This window comes from Ursus maritimus, unplaced genomic scaffold (assembly GCF_017311325.1).
Source record: "Ursus maritimus isolate PB19 unplaced genomic scaffold, ASM1731132v1 scaffold_1, whole genome shotgun sequence".
Taxonomy (NCBI): Eukaryota; Metazoa; Chordata; class Mammalia; order Carnivora; family Ursidae; genus Ursus; species Ursus maritimus.
The window spans coordinates 41189192-41207452 of record NW_024423343.1 but is presented as its reverse complement, the minus strand read 5'-3'; positions in this window follow the sequence as shown (position 1 = coordinate 41207452).

Genomic DNA, 18261 nt, shown 5'->3' with positions numbered 1-18261 from the left:
TAGGAGAAAATTAATAAAGGAAGCTATAATGTGTAGGTGCGTGCCATAATAATTAAGTATTTGCATAGTTGACTGCAACCCTTATTAAGCAATGTGCCAAATGCCAGGCTGTTTTACATAATGGATGTAGGGGAAGAAGCCACGCACACCAAAGTAATGGAACACATTAATAAAGGTTTGCACAGTCGGTGTCCTTCGTGCAGGCTGTGGTGACAGATATCCATGCCTTTACTAACTACGTGACATTATGTTGTTCAGTCCTCTGGGACTCACTTGCCATTTTACTGTCTCTCATTTCTTTTCTGCTGTGGTAAGCAGATTCTGAGTGATCTCAACAGAAGGTCACAGCCAGCCAAGTTTCCTTATCAAAGGGTGTGTGTGTGTGTGTGTGTGTGTGTGTGTGTGTGTGTGTTTGGTCTGGGGCTTTAAATGATTTGCTTTTAAAATTTATTGTACTTGGTCTTAGTAAATGTCCCAAAGAGATTGAGAGTAGTCCTGGGACCCAGGCCTTCCGTCGTGTGTTTGTTCCACGTGATCCTGCCATCTTCCCAGTGCCCATTTCTATAAATCCCCGCTGAAACATTCGCAGGAACACTTTTATTGTCTTTAACCTTATCTCTTGTTACTTTTAAGGTTCTTATAAAAAGAAAAAAAAAGGGAAAGAAAGCAGCTTTTGCCAGTCTCTGTATTTCGGTGCCTATTGGCTAGAAGCAATGGGCAGCGGTCCTGTTCTTGCTCTTAGAGCTACGTCCCTGTCTCCATCAAAGTTCTCCTCATCCAGGCTCAGCCGTCAAAGTAGAGGTCGGTGACTGATAGTTAAATAGCGTAGCACCAGAGATCGGGATGGAGTGTTCTCCCAACATAAAATAATCTTGCCTGTTTTAAGCTGAACAGCACAGCAAATTATCTTTTTTCCCCCATTTTTATTTCGAAGCCAGTGTTTAACAATGGACTTTTACAAAGGGACATATTAAAACATCACCCCATCATCTCAGGTCTCGGTTGTCCAATGGTGAATTGAAAGAGTGCACATACAGGGAGAGGACAGCGTGCCTTTTCCAGAAGAGACAAACCTGTAATCTTGTCGAAGGCACTCAATTACAGCTCTGTGATAAGGGTAGTGGACATTAACACCAGGGCGGCTCTGAGCACCCCCAAGGCGCCAACACCTGGAAAGTCTTTTATCCTCTGCCTCATCATTTCCAGTGTGGTATTTTTAGACCTCACAAAGCTGGCGTGCTGGGCATCTGTCCCTCCTACTTCACTATCTCCCTCCCTCTCTCATTTTGAGGCGGCGGGCGCTGGTGTAACAGCTGAATTGTAAGCTAGCTCTGGACAGATGTCTGCACTATTTCTCTACCTCCTATGCAGATATTCTGAGCCTGGCCAGAAGAAGGATCAGAGCAGGGGAGAAGGAGACATTTGGTCATTTGGGGGCCAGATTTCAAACTTTTTTTGGGTGTGGTACTCATTTAATTTGGGAGAAGTCACGATATGATAAACAAGTCCTTGATAAAACCCCATTACTTGCAATATGCCTGAAGCTTTTCTTTATTTGAACACAGGGAACCAGTGATACCTATGGCAATAAATCATTTAAAAATATATCAAATCCATAATTATAAGGCATGAATTGTGAAGTAAAGGGCTTTATGTTCTTGGATTTTTAAAAATTGTCCTACCTATGCCAAAATTTTTATTCAGTATGTTTAAAAATTGCTGCTCTCAATCATGGTCAATTTTCAACATTTTCATTAATATACATGCTAATTTCACGTCTAAGTCAAATAATTGTGAAACCACATTTGACCTGCACTCTCCAAACAATCAAACTACTGTGGACATGTTTTTGTGACTGAAACTATTAATCATTAGCATGCTTATTTCTTATGTAGTCCAAAAAAAGAAGATCTAACATGAAAAATATTATATCTAAATCTTCTTCTCATTACCAATTAAAAATATGATTTTATGTTGGGTGTGTCTTTCATGAAGACACATTACATTTTTCCCAATATGTTCTGGCCTAAGTAACTTGTCGTCACTTGATAATTTTGATCATCAAAGTACTAATTTGTTTGTCAATGCAGCATAAATTCAGGATCTTTTAATCGCATGATTTGCTGTGTCAGTCCTGGGCTGGTTCCCTCTCAGATCCATTACTGACACCTCCCCCGATCTGCTCTGTTTTGCAGGCTGCCCGCCCTTCAACATTCTCAGGGTCCTTGCCAACAGTTGCCATTTAAGTTTCTGCCACAAGAGGCTTTGGAGAGAGATGTCTCTGAAGTGACTGAGTCTCTGCTGTGAGCCCAGCTCTCATCAGGCAGTCCCTCCCCTCACCATACCAGCTCTCCCCGGGCAGAAACTGAGGTTCCAGATCCTGCCAGCAGCCCTAGCTCCTGGCGTCTCCTAGAACCACTGCTTCTGTGGGCTCCAGAGGGTAGTAGCAGCTTTCTGCTCCTCCTAATCTCTGCTTTGCCTCGTGAGTCCATGCTCGACTTTCAGCTAAACCAACATCTTTTTTTTTTTAATTGAAGTACAATTCACATACAATCTTATATTGGTTTCAAGTGTACCACATACTGATTCAATAATTCTGTACATTCCTCAGTGCCCATCACAGTAAGTATAGTTGCCGTCTGTCATCATATAGTGTTATCACAATATTATCGACTATATTCCCTAAGCTCCATGACTTAGTTATTTTGTAACGGGAAGTTTGTAGCTTTTAATCCCCTTCACCTATTTCCCCCATCCCTCTAGCCACCTCCCCTCTGGCAACCATCATTTTGTTCTCAGAATTTAAGAGTCTATTTTTGTTTGTTTGCTTCTTTGTTTTGTTTTTTAGATTCCACATATAAGCAAAATCATATGGTATTTGTCTTTCCCTGTTGGACTTATTTCACTTGGCTTAATTCCCTCTAGGTTCATTCGCATTGTAAATGGCGAGATTTCATTCTTTTGTATGGCTGAGTAATATTCCATTGTATTTATACACCGCATCTTTATCCATTTGTCTATTGATGGACATTTGGACAACCAACCTCTTTTTAACAAATCCATTGCATAACATGGGAATGCTCTTCAAGAGAGCCTGATGTGGAGAGCATAACTGACTGACAGCTTCAACTACTGCGCCTTTGAATATACTACGGGTTTCATGCCAAGGCCACACTTATTCCAAGCTGCTCTAAGCTGGTGATTATGAATGATAAGATTATTTGAAACAGGCCATTATTGTATAAGGTAGGATTCCTTTAATGGGTAGTCTTTGCTCTTGGGGCTTCACATCAGCCTATCCCAGACCTTCCCAGAACTGTGCTATGATCTGAGTCTTTTCCGACCCAATTTTCCTTCTTTCTTTCTCTCACAAGTGCAGACCTGCATTGTGATCTGACAGCTCTTCATCTACTCCTGTTCCTTTCCCCTTTCCTTAGCATTATAATGTATATTGTCAATCTGTAAGAAAGAGAATATAGAATTTTTCAAATGTACTTGTTCACAGAAACCTACTTTTAGAAAACCTTCAGAGGATATAATCCTATGCAACATTCTTTGGGGAATAGTCATGTAATTTTTAAACACAGTAATTTATCACCTTGCAAATTTGCTACTTTTTTTCTAATTAATCAGGATATAGAAGGTGAAATTGCAGAGTTTACTGCAATTAGGGCAGGAAGGAGTTCTTGTTGAACTGATGTTAGCTGGCAGTATAGGGAGATGACTGAGCCTTGAAAAGGATGGGATGTGGTCAAGTCAAAAGAGGAAAAGGAAATGATTATATTGTAAGTGTCTTCAACATGCCAGATTATATAGTAGGCTTCCCCTAACAGCAAGTTTCGTCTGACCCTAAAACCTTTCCAGGAAAGCTCTAAACCTAATTATTATCAAGATAAATCATTTGGTATTTTCAGTATTGTGTTGATACTTTGATGAAAGAAATGTTGTTTTAGATTTTCCATGAAAAATTTTGTTCCTAACATCACTGTATCTTGGTATGATTAATTTCTACATCATTATAATACCAAACTGGATTTAAACATTTACTTTAACTAAGTGGAAATAAATCAATTTTATCATGTATATCCTTTGGAAATGTGCTCTTTTGTTTCCTTTTTGCTTTCTCCTTTGGAAGCCGATTATGAATTAAAAGCTGGTTATGAATTAAAAGCGTCTGGTTTTCTGAAGCATATCTAGATGATAACCTCTCATTTTCTTTCATAATCTCCTTTTTGATTTCTTGTGATTTTCTTATCCTTCTATGTCTAAATTGAATTTTGTCTACAGACCTATTAGAAGGTGACAATCTGATATTTATTTGTCTTTATTTATTGAACAAGCACATCACAAAGATTGTGCCACTTCAAGATCAGAGCACACTGAGCACACTGCCAAATAGCTCCTTGATTATCAAGAGTCAACAATCAAAAGTAATGTGAAGCAAAAGCTCATGATCATTAAAATAGGTGTGCAAATAAAAGGCTTTCCTGCAAATAATTTACTGCTCCATTAATTTTTCTAATTTTACTTATTTAGAAGTCACAGAGACCCTCAAAATGTCATTCATTTACTCATTCATTCATTCAAAGGTAAAAAAAAAAGATTGAATGACTCCTTTGTCTTGTATTGAACAACTAATTAGGGATAAAACATTTATTTATTCACTAATTCACTTATTTATTCACTATGTATCGAATTTCTATTATGTACAAGGCACCATGTCAAGTGACTGTGGATTTATATGTGATAAACAAGACCAAGCCTTGATAGCCCTGCCATTTTTCCAGTGGACTTTCCTGAAACAGACCACTTGTGTGGGTCTCTGGATATTGTTTTGCATTCCTATGACCTTATTCTCTCTAACTTTCCAAATGACTCTCATAGTCCTAGGTTGACTACCTTGTTATTCCATACCTTCGCTTAAACTGTTAGTTTTTTCCCAAGATCCGCTATAACTTGCTGAAAAGTTTCAAGGCAAATAGTGCAATTATATTCCTCAAAAAACATAACTTATTTTTAATCGATGGAACATTAGTCAGCCCTTATTCTTTGGATCCTTTCATGATGGTTAGATTGCCCTTTATGCCTGAGCTCAGACAGTTGGCTAGAAAGTTCTCTAAGAGCCTCACTAATTAAGCAGATTAGTAAATCTGATGAGGGGTCATGTAGTGGGACAAACACTACACCAAAATCAAGAGTAAGAGATATGATTCTATTTGATTTCATTTCATCTAAAGAACGGAGAGGATACCTGACCACACTACTTCACAGGGTCTGTAAGTTTCAGAAGAGGTAATGTATATGAAAATTACTTGAAAAAATATACAATGAAACTCATGTTTAATGAGGAGCTGCAAAGTGCTGGGTACGGCCCCAAATTGAGGTCTTATTTAGTCCTTACAACGAGCCTGTAAAATAGGTGGCAGAGGGAGAAACTCTCACACCGCTCACGTCTACCACAGCTCAGGTTCCAACTTCAGGCCTCTGGCATCACTGGAACACAGTTTAATTGTAACACAGTGGAGTTTCAGGATCAGGGACTTTAAATGGCATCTGATAACTCTGTGTTAGACATGAGTTTTCACTTCTGTTTCCTACTGACTTCCATTTTAGAGGACAGGAAGAGAGGATATTTAACTTGTCAAGATTACTTGACAGTCTGATTTAGGGGTGTATAAAACAAGAGACACTATTAGCACAGATAAAGTGAGAATAAAGCCATCCAATGGCAGTGACAGCAATTCAAATTGAGTCTTTTTTCTATAAAATGCCAATTATAAGACACAAATGAAAAGTATGGGATGGCATGATATATTTGAAGTACATTTTTCCTTCTCTAAGAATTTAATTATGACCATTCTATTTAATAGGGATACTTCAAAAGGAGGCTTATTTCCTGCCAAACTGCAGGTAGAAGGGGCTTTGCTTCAAAAAAATTTTTTTGTTAAAACTTATGAATACAGTAAGAGATATTTCTTCAGTCATTGCAGAAGAACTTCGCTGGTATCTTAGATTATACGCAATACAGTGTTGTGCCCATTTAAACAAGTAGTGACTTGTGTCTTTCTGAGCTTTTATAGTTAAATTGTTTTCTCTGAAAGCTATTTCTAGTTACAGCACCTCATCTGGCCTTGATGATCCTCTGATTCTTTGCCCAGTCTTTCTCTTCCCAGTCTGGTGAGTAGTGATCAAGAAAGGCATTGACACTCTGTTTTACATAAAGCACAAATGGGCATAGAAAAAATAGAAAGCTCCTTTGGGAAGTAAATGTTTCCCTAGATTCTGTGAAGGGGTATAGAAATGGAGAAAACACCCAAAGAGACACATAGCAAATAAAATGAAATAAATATATGCATGAATAAACAATTTATCAGAAAGTTTATAGTAGCTTCGTGGGTTAAAGAAATCACTTTTTTTTCCCCCATTTCCATTGGAACGTATCTCCTAATTGGATTTGTGGTTCACCTTGGCTCCCTTTGCACCTGTTGGAGACATTAGTTAAAATATGAGCATTTTGTCAAGTTAAAGGAAAAAGGGCAATAGACAGATGGGCAAACTCACTTTTAAAACAAGGATGTTAAAGTGCTAAAAGGTAGTATAAGATTGCAGAAGAATATGGATGTGTGATTAGAAGGAGTTAAGAAAGAAGAACCTAGCGGGAGTTATTAATAGATAACTTAGTAGTGATACTTCTGTTTGATCAATGTCCATTACATATAAAACCATTTTTTTCTATGTATTATGGTGGTATCTTAGTAGTTTTCCCTGGTAGTGGCCAAAATCCATGTGAAGTGGGTTGACAGTATAAATTATCATCACATTAAGACTAAAGTAAATTACAAATTGTTCTAAAAAGTGTTACGTTTTTATTTGTACTATGCAGTGATTTAAAAGATTTCAAGCATTAATTTTTTTTTCTTAGTTTCTGTGGGTTCTATCTGGTCATGATATTATCGATCTACAATAGTGCAAAAATAGCATGTAGCCACTGAACAGTAAGAGGCAACAGTAAAAAGCAAATTGTTTTGGGTCACAAAAAAAGAAAGAAAGCTTCTAATAAAACCCAACATCATTGCGATTTAAAATAACCAACTATGATCAATAAAAATATGAAGACTTTGAAAAAAGGAGATTCTCATTTAAATCTTATTCTCAGTCTAGAGAAAAGATGTGGCTACCAGTGTCACAGGGTCTGGTGCAAGTGCGAAGTGATACCGTAAACCCAGGGCTTTGTAAACCACACTGCCTATGAGTGGCAGGTATTTCTATCACATGCAAACCCATTGAGTTAAATGGTGAAATGAGATATGTCTCTTTCCCCACCTTGTGATGATCAGATTGAGTTTACACAGGCATGGAGACAGAAAAATTCCTCTGCCCTAACAAATGAAGAGTGAGACCATACCTGAAAGCTTTTCGTCCATGCTCATAACCCATGGGGGTCTGGTTTTGCAGAAGATTCAGAGGCAGGAAGCATATTAGCTTTGTGCCAAGTAACTTGAACACTCTTCTTTTACTTGCCTGTAAGTCTGTCTTTGCAAAACACAGATGTCTGGACAACTGGAAATCCTTCAGCTACCAGAAGCAAAGATTCTGGGATGGGCTGGTAAGAGTGGCAGTGGTGTTGGTAAGATCCTTCAGCCTGTCTGAAAAATAGAAACTATCACAGATAAAAATGCATTTATATTTGAACAATTTGGGGATTATTTGGTTTGGCCATCAGTAATTCAAAATAAGAAATATTTTATGAATAATATTCAACAGAGAGAGCGTTAAATGCTCAATGCCAGTATTGTTCAATTGTCAAAAAATATATCCAAGATATATCTAAAAACACTGTGCAATTCTAAACCCCTATGCAAACATAAGGTATAAATCTCAGTTTATAATGTGAAAGTATACTAAATGTTTTACATTTCTTGGCAAAGTGTCTCAAGATCTGCTGGGAAGTTATAACTGTATTTATTTTATTTTCATGAGTGTCATCACACTTTGAGCAGCTGTGACAATTTATTGCTGGAATAACTCCATCCCAAAATTATTACTGTAAATTGAAGTCCTATTTTTCTGCCCCAAGTGTATTCTTAATATTAACAGTTGGTAATTAGTCTGTCCTTTGCTGAGACACTGAATAGTTTTGAGGAGCATTCTGTACATTTAATCAGAAGAACACTTCCCTGCAAAAGCAGAGTATATAATAGAGCATTAATAGAATTGTGATAGTTTTCACTAATTGCTGATGATATCTCCATTTTGTTGCTTTTACTGTACATTCTTTGACACTAGAAGGATAAGGTGTTTTTTTTTTCCCCCTGTAATTCCTTCTTGAAAAATCTGATTTTGGAGAAAATACAAGATACAGATGCAAAAGCAAAGAGTAAATTATTACAAACTGTTATTTTAAAAAGATAGTTGTAGATGACATATTTCTTTTTAAAACTGCTAAGCAAACTGGTCATTTATTATAATAATATCTACTTGCCTGGGGCATATGCAAGCGAGCACATTCTGTTTCTTCACACCAATCTTGGTCCTCACAGTCCGTATTTAGGTAGCATGCTTTAGAGGTAGGAAGCATATACTGCTAGAGTTAATCCTAGTAGGAGAATACTACACTTTCAAGCATCTTCTTCCCATTTTGCTTAAATCTTGATCACCCAGCACTTTTACTTGATGTTCCTTTGCTGTTTCCATTTCATGTTGCCATGAGGCTTAGGCGGTAGACGTACATTTGCAAAGTTTCATTAAATTATTTTATGTCATTGAAGCAGATTGTCTTTATAATTCATTGCATTTTTACTTATGAGTGTTCCTTCCAAACCCATGCTACTTATAACAAAGTAAAGCACCATAAATCTTTTCATTAAGTTCTAAATTAAAATTTTGTGCCAGGGGATAATGGAAGGTTACAGTAGGTTAATGGGTAGAGTAAAATAAGATAGTAAACAAGATATAGTAAGCGATATTTAAATTTATCATATTGCATTAATAATGGAGTTCCTGCTTACCTAAGGAGAGAAAAAATTTTAGTTAAGATAAAATTAAAATTTGATTAAATTATTTTCCTTATTTTCATGTTACCTACATGTCATATATTAGATTTTGATACAACCCTGCATTTTATACTAAGAGGCTTTATTTACCTGTGGGCCTCATATTTATGCTTGGCAATTTTCTTTTGTAGATTGAATGATCATTAGTGGCAAAATTGATTAGATTTTATCAAGATTGGATATTTGGGTCATTTCAGTGCTTTACTTTTTTCTTCCCCCAGTGCTTTGCTTTTTTTAATATGACTTATAAATATGTGAGAGACTTAAAACTTGTCTCATTAAAATAGTTACAAATAATTAAAAGGCACAACCTGCTGGCTGCCCAATAGGTCACTCGAGTGCACATATCTGTGCTCACAAAGTGGAGAATGTACTTTATTTAGAATAATAACACTAATAACAGACCCTTCTGTAAGGTGTTATTACAATAGAAATTTAAGGGATTTTTGCTAAACCAACCCAGCAACTTGTAAATGAAGAAATTATCAAATGCTTGTGTTGAAATTACTCCGATATTACTAAAATAGATTTTACTGGCGTCAAAAAGAACGTACGGACTATCGGGTTCAAAGTAAATTATACGTACACTGTTTCATTTATGCCTAATCATTTTAATAGTAATTTATTTGGGTAATAGTTAATATCTTCTGGATATGAGCCAGGGAGGGAAAATGATTATGATAATACATTCGGTTACTAAAAGGCTGAATACTTCCAAGCCTCCAATGATACAGCTGTTAACGACAGTGGCTTTGCTAGTTAATCAGATGTTTTGCCACTGGGGATTGCCCATGTGAATCGAATCTGACAGAGGCTTCTGCTTCACCTCAAATGTAATGACACAAGTGTGTCACTTATTAAGGACTCCAGGAAAAACGCACATGGCATTCACCCTCAAGCAACTAGAGCTCCTATCCAAGTATCGTCCCCATTTATGGTATGATAATAAGTCATTCATTAATTGAATAATGATTCAAGAGTGAACGCAAGCACTTTGCATATTGAATAGTGTGTGTGCGTGTGTGTGTGTGTGTGTTATATATGCTTCAGTTCGAGCCATTAGAAATTTAATGTCTAGGAGCACAGACAACACCATTTAAGAAACGGAGTTTGATTTGTTAGTAGTTCCCAGAAGTGGAGATAAAAAACTCATTTGTAAGTAAAATGTGCACTATATTATCCGTGTCTTTTCAGCCATAGTGCCATGAGATGGAAAAAAAAAAAATTCTGGGTTTAAATCTACTTGAGATTATTTGAACTATTTTATATTTCAGCTGACTATTGGTTTACTTTTTCTGAAAATTTTGTGTCCGTTAATTAACCTGAGGCAGGCTTTAAATAAACACACTTGTGACCTTTTTATATTGAATGAGATTGCGTTCTCGGTGTGGGGTAACTGATGCATTGATTTTTGGCAGCAAATTCCAAGGTCGTGGGGAAAAAAAAGACAGAAGCTGCATTTTGTGGGTTGATATGAGAAACCAGATTCTCTACCTCTTTCAGTAAGATCCGTCGGCTGCCAGAGTATTGAGTTTATGTAGATGGAGAAGGTGGGTCTTTGGGTTCAGGGCTGCCCTTAGGAAAGAGGGAAAGATTTAAGGGCAAGCAACCCTTTGCTGTGGTGCAGCATTTGTAAGGCCTTGGCAATAAACCATAATCCACAGACATGAGAGCGCCAGCTAAGGATTTGTTAATTGTATGCAAATAGAAACAATTCTTTAAACATGCTTTTGAAAATCAACAAGATTAAAGTCCATTTTGAAAAATGAATCTCACTTCTCTTACGACTAATGGTGACCATGAGCAATACCTCAAATTTTAAAAGAAGCCTGAAAGGAGACCAAGAAGAGTTCAAAGGAAATGATTTCTAAGTTCTTAGTGAATTAGTGATGAAATAATGCATCTTAAAAATAGCCTTTTAATAGTATGGGGCAAATATCATCTACAAGATTCTTCCTCTTTTCCATCAGTTAGATTGATTGCTGTTAGTGACCTGTTAGTCTCCCCTGGGTCTGTATTATTCACAGACTAAGCCTTATGCAGACATAACTAGGTCACCTTAATTACCTGTGGAAATAAGGTGTACTTGTGAAAGTTTCACAGTGATAATTACTCCAAAATGCCAAAATTGTATATGCAAACCTTGGAGGTACGTGTTGTAAATTATTGCACAATCAAGAGCAATCAACCCAAATGGTTTGTATGTGTAAGCGTTTTTTCCAATTCCCCAACATTCCTTAACATCATTCTTTTACCATAATAAAAATACAATCTTTGCCAAGCAATATATTGACTGTACACCTTATGAATTAGCTGTTAGGATTTTTTTCTTTTTTCTCAATTCCTTTGCAGTACTTAAGAAAATCAACAGACTATTGTAAAGGAACAAAAGAAAGCTAATCACTTAAAAAAAAAATTCAAAATGATCACATGGAAGCCTTCCTAATCAGCATGTTTTCTTTCTTTCTTTCTTTCTTTCTTTCTTTCTTTCTTTCTTTCTTTCTTTCTTTCTTTCTTTCTTTCTTTCTCCCCTGCACACATTTCTGTGCCTGTCATTTTGTCATAGAAATAAAGTGAGGAAGATTAGAAAATTCATGGTCTTCTTAAACAGTGAGGGAATGAAAAGCAGAAATGTTTTACATTTTCACAGTAGTTAAAAAATATTTTAAATATCTGTTCACCTGTGTATTTAAAAGGATAATAATTTCATTGATGATCCAAAACCCTTGTAGATGCCTAACGGCCAAAGGAACACTGCAGCTTGAATACATTAGCAATTTTGAATTCTGAAAGTTCCTTGAAAATTTTAATGGATTAATCTGTAGAACTGATTACTAATGTTGGAGATCATTGTTTTCAATAGGAATGAAATAAGAACTTTTCAATTATTCTACAAAAAATAACTGAGTATGTTTAAGCCAATCAACTTTATATAATAGGAGGGTTGATTTTTATATTTGAATATAACATATTTCCTGAATTTTATAGTGTAAAATAGCATGAAATTTTTACAAAGGATCATGGAAAAAAACGTTTCTGAAAGGATTTTTTTTTACCTTGAAAGTGAGTGGATTTATAAGAAGGTCAACTAGCAAGTATTTAAAGACCAGTGGCTACTGTAGGGAGTCCCAATTGATCCATCGTGTGAGCATTAGGAATTTCAGCTTTCTGATATGAGGCAGAAGACCGCAGAATATTTCAACTGATTCTTTATCCCTATTCTTAAATGTTCTTATGCTGACAACTGTCCCCAAAACAGAATTTTCTCATCATTGTATCTTTTCTTCTTTTTCTGGGTCTAAATTGGTAGTGATATAATACAATTTTCCTAAAAGAATATATTAAGTAAGAATTGGTGCTTCATTGGGTGATTCTTAAGGAAAAGAATATAATCTGGTTTCTGGAAATGGGATTTTTCAATTTTAAAAGCCTCCTCACGCTCCGCCCTACTCAACAAAGTGCTTTATTCATTTGTAATACTTCTTAAAACACTGCTAAGCTATTGTCTGCAAGTCTAAACCCTACTTTGAGCTTGGGTAGCCTGATTGCTTAATTTATTTTTGCAATATTCATCTATCTGGTAACTTCCTGAGGCCAAATTAGTAATTTCCTAAAACCCTAATCCCAGATGCTATTTTAAGTGTTAACACTTGCTGCAGAATAGACAAAAGGAGAACAGTGCTGAATATCACCATTGATAAAAAAAAGTGTAATTGCTACCATTTATCAAGCATTCAATCTAACTTTATTCATTTACCCTTATGAGGTTCAATCATTTTACTGATTATGAACCTGAGACTTGGAGATAAAAAACATGTCCAAGAATGCTCCGCTGGGGAGGAAATCTGACCTCAGGTCTCCCTGATCTAGTCTATGAGTTTAGCCTCCAAAGGCTTTGCTGTGTCAGCAATGGCATGAGGACAAGCAACAGCCTTCACATTGCTCAAGAGCAGTTTCTAGACATTGGATTGCTTGGGAAACCGAGTGGAAGCCACTTTGGCTAAAGATGGTGAGAAGCCAGACCTTCTGTGTCATTCAAATATGCCCTCTTTATGTTTATTTGTTTGTTTGTTTGTTTTTCCTCTGGTATGAGAAATAAAAAGTCTTAATAGGGGGTTCCCTGAGTTGAAAAAAGTCATCTGTTTTAAGCTTGCTGAGGGGATTTAATTTTCCTCTCACGGTCCCAGAAACTGTGAGAATTTCTCTCATAATTTGCTCGCAAGCTTCTAAATCGATATGCTCCAAAGCTAAGAGTCGCGCAGGTGTATCATGTGAGATTGTGGAACGTTCACTCAAGTGTTGCTGTGTTTCAGGGACATGGTCGTTATCGTCCCTTATTTGACGCCTTTTAGAGTAGAGAAACTTACTCATAAATTTCTTGCATTGTAAACTTCCTGTTACTTGTGCAGTGCTCTTATCTACATTATCTCCTGTGGGGAGCTCAGCAATATTATGAGGCAGGAATTATCCTCATTTTAGAGATGAGAGCTTTAACGATGAGCGTGTTTGTGTGATTTGTCCAAGGTTATCAAACTAGTAAGTGGAACACTCCAAACTGGGTCAAGTGCTTTTTCTGCTCCGGCGTAGCTCTTGTTACTCAGTGCAGGTACAGCAGTGTGACCAGTGCTTTCACAGTCCTGGACACGAGCGAGAAATCCCAAACCATAATCCAGATGTACTGAACCATAATCCACAGTACCAGAAGTTAGGCATCTGTATTTTCTGAACGTGACACTGTTTAGGATTGAGACCTCGTCTCCTAACCAACACTCCTCTTTTTTTGTTTGTTGATTCATTTCCATTTTTTTTAAATTGTGGCAAAAAACAACAGAACATTAAATTTGCCATTTTAATCATTATTCAAAGTGTTAAGTATATTCACACTGTTGTACAACAAATCTCTAGAATTTTCATCACGTAAGACTGAAACTCTAAAACCATTAAACACTAATCCCCTCTCCTCGTTTCCATTATTGTATTTTGAAATAGTTTCAAACATCAGGAGAGTTGAAAGTACAGTATTCATTTTATTCCCCTGAAGAATTTGAGGTTATGTTGCAGTGCATTTCCTACATAGAGGGGCATTTTCCTTCATAACCACAGCACAACCATCCAAGCCAGGAAATAAACATTAAACCATCACTAATATCAAATACACAGACCCTGTTCAAGTTTTGCCAATTTTCCATAATTTCCAGTTGAGAATCACATATTGCATTTAGTTGTGTGTCTTTCATTTCCTTCAGTTTGAAACACTTCTTCAATTTTGACTTCCATGGCCTTGACTCTTAACAAAGGTTATACCTTGCAAGAAAGCCATAGAAGTGATGCTGTATCCTTAATGAATTCTGTCAAGTGGTCCGTGTTTTTGATGGGTCCCATTGGTGGTGATGTTTACTTTCATCACAACATTAAGTGGTATTTTCTAAGTTTCTCTGCTATAACGGTACACTTTAAAATGTGTGATTAATAAGTATTTTCTGGGGTAGTACTTTGAGACAATGTATGCTTGTGTTTCTCATCAGTCTTTCACACACTAGTTTTAGCATCTGTTTATTGGCTAAGGTACTTTTGGCTATGGGAGTTGCTAAATGGTGATGACAAAGTTTCATTTGACTTTTACTGTTGACATTCTACTATAAGAGAGAGCTTTGATCTCTTTCCATTTATTTATTTGTTTATTTAGATCTCTATGCACTTGTAGATTCTTGTTTTATTTTATTATTTTTATTTTTTTAAGATTTTTATTTATTTATTTGTCAGAGAGAGAGAGAGGGAGAGAGAGCGAAAGCACGACCACAGCAGGGGGAGCGGCAGGCAGAGGGAGAAGCAGGCTCCCTGTGGAAGCCCGATGCAGGGCTCCATCCCAGGACCCTGGGATCATGACGTGAGCCAAAGGCAGATGCTTAACCCACTGAGCCACCCAGGCGCCCCTAGATTCCTGTTTTAGTCGATGGATTATCATCTGTTAGTATCATTATTATTCTTTTGATCCTGGAATCACCCTAGATTTGGCTGAGAGAAACTTCTTCAAGCTGGCCTCTGAGTTCTTTTGATGTACTACATTAATTTTTGAGTCCTTCATTATTTTTTGCATAGTATTATGTTCTGGAGTTATTCTGTTTTCCTCTGAGCTATTCTTTGCCCTCGCTTTGTAATTAGCAATTTTTTTGGTGAAGCCTCAGTTTCTGGTCATGGAGAAGATATTTGGAAACAAGAGCTGGGCTCTAGGTGTACTCAATGCTTTGTGGAGGAGGTGAGTCGCTGCTAAAGATCTTCTCCGTGGACACCTATTTATTTATATTTTATTTTTATCTTTTAATATGTATGTTAAAATCATGTGTTTATACTAATGTTTCCAATTACAATCTGCAACCATCGTCTTTATTGTAGTTTTCTACTTTCTTATAACTCCTTCACTGAACAGTAAAAACCCTTTTTAATGTATTTACTTATAAGAATCCTCTATGTGTGGGACCCATTTTCTGTTCCTGGTGCCTCCCCCACCTGCGCTGGCACAGATGCCGTGCTCAGCTCCGCTCAGGCTCCAACACCGTCAGCTGGCACCGCATTGCCGACTGTCCGTGTTAATGTCCACCTCGTGGGGCGCCGCACCACGGCTTCTAGACAAATCTTCTCTGGAAAGGAGGAAAGGAAGGATCAAAGAGGGAAGGAAAGAAAGAAGGAAAGTGAGAAGGAAGATAGGAGAGGAGGAAGGAAAGAAATTGATCAGTAAACAGCAAACCCTCGTGCACTGTTGGTGGGAATGCAAGCTGGTGCAGCCACTGTGGAAAACAGTGCAGAGGTTTCAAAAAATTAAAAACACAATTACCATATGATTCACTAATTCCAATACTGGGTATTTACCCAAAATGAAAAGACCAATTCGAAAAGATATATGCACCCCTATGTTTACTGAGGCATATTTACAAGAGCCAAGATATGAAAGCTGTGTAAGTGTCCTTGTTAGAAGAATGGATAAAGATGTGCGATATATACATACACACACACCAGGGATTTGTTTTTTTATTACACACTGTATTTAACACAGAGACTTTTAACTATGAATTGATCCATATATGTTATCTAATTGTTGAAAGATTAAAGGAATGAATAAAGGACTTCATTGGTTACAATGAAGTCTGAGAAACAGTTCATAAAAATTAATATGTCCAAAATATGGTGACGACTTGCAGTTTAAGATGACTTATTTATTTGCAGTATTAAACCTGCGATTTGCCATTAACTATAAGGATTTAAAATTTTAAAATGGAGGCAAGTTTGCTGAAAGAAAGAACACAGCAATATCTGGTGCTAAATATGAGATTACATAAATGTCTTTAATGCATATTTGGAGGTAAACTTCCTGAGCCCATCCTTTCGCCTTTCCTCACCATTTTGCTTAACTGAATATTAACTTTATTTTCACAATCTATGTATCAGAGATAGATCGAAGTTTTGAGTTGTATTTTTCACTCAGTGGTTATATAAGGTTGAAAAACTATTTTCGTATTTAAATATCGATATATTCATCTGCAAAACAGTACAAGTTTTGTTGTTATTTTTTTTTTTACTTTTGTGGAAATTAATGAGAAGTATTTTGAGAGTTTCAAAGTGTTTCCCAAGTACAAAATGTTTCACTTCAGAGCTCAAGGATTTTTATATAAAATCTTTAAATTATTACCCAAAATTATCATTTATGTAGCCTGTTCAGTCAGTCACTTTTGAAGCGTACATACTGGCTTCAGTGGTCAGTGGTCAGTACTTTTACTAATAGCATGCCTACTCAGCAGAATATTTGTTCCTGTGACTTCTTATTGGACCTAAGAAACTGGAGTAATTCCCTTGAGTTTGCCAACGGATCCCTCAAAATTAGTGTTTTTGAGGTCTATATACCCTGATGACAGTTTACTCTGGAAGCTGCACATTAGTATGACCTGGGTTTGGAAGAATCTGATGAAATTCAGAAGAAAAAAAAAACCCACACCTATTAAAATGTACATGAACAATAGGTATAGAAAACATGGATGTAAAAATGTTGAGGGAAAGAGGCCACACACAAGAACCTCAACCTTGTGAGTTCATTTACATGCTGTACAAATAACAGAAGACATAATCTATGCAGTTGGGTATGGGATCGTGTAGTCAGCACCCGGAAAGGAGCAAAAGAAGGCTCTCTGGCATGCTGGTATTTTTCTATTTCTTACTCTAAATGCTGATTTCAAGGGTGTGTTCTGTTTGTGAAAAGTTAAAAAACTGCATTTACAATGCCTATATTTGTGTTTGGTATGTTACCCTTCAGTAACAAGTTTTAGAAAGAATCGTGCCCATGTTTCAGAACAGGGACGAGTCTTCACTTGGCCATGTTCATCTCTTCATCAAACTTTCTACCTACTAAGATATAAAATGTACAGTTCTTTGCTGCATCTCTGAGAAGACAGAATTTTGCTGAGGATCTCACAGACCTTGTGAATCACCCAAGAAGGAGATGCTTTGGGGGGCCAAGAACTCAGTCACCTCTGAGGTAGATTTGGCAAGGTCATTTGTCATTTTGAAATCAGCATGGTATTGGCACCTGCTCGTCAGCAAAGACTGCCACTGTTGGAAACTCACTGTTAGCAAAGGTTCTCTGCTTCTGATGGAATGGATTAGGATACGGAAGACTAGGTCAGGTAAAGTGCCCGGACCATATTAATAATCAATACAGGTGGCTGATTCAATAATGTCATGATTGATACGACTTATTGATTTTATAGTTTGAAGACAGACTATGACAAGCATTACTGTCTGGTTGCATGGAGCCTACAGGACTGCATCTCGAATAAATGTCTTCAAAATTAGCTTGAACTTACCTGCTGGATATTCTGGATGCTTATTTTTTAGTGAGGTGTATTTTCTCCTTTTGATCTGATTCATTTTGTTGTTGTTGTTGTTGATGGTGGTAATGACTTTTTGTTTCGTTACTCCTTTTTTTCAGGAATTAGAAATAATATCCTTATGGATTTTATCATCTTTCATATTAGCTTCCAATACAAAATGACATGCTTAACAGCTACAGCGACTTATCCAGGTTTCTATGAAACAGTTTGTGATTGAACTGGTGAATATGTTTTGCCCTTAGGGAATACTAAATACAGTTAATGTTGAACCTTCTCTCATTTCTCTTTCTCTCCTGTGTGCATATGTAAAATAAAACTGCACATAAAAA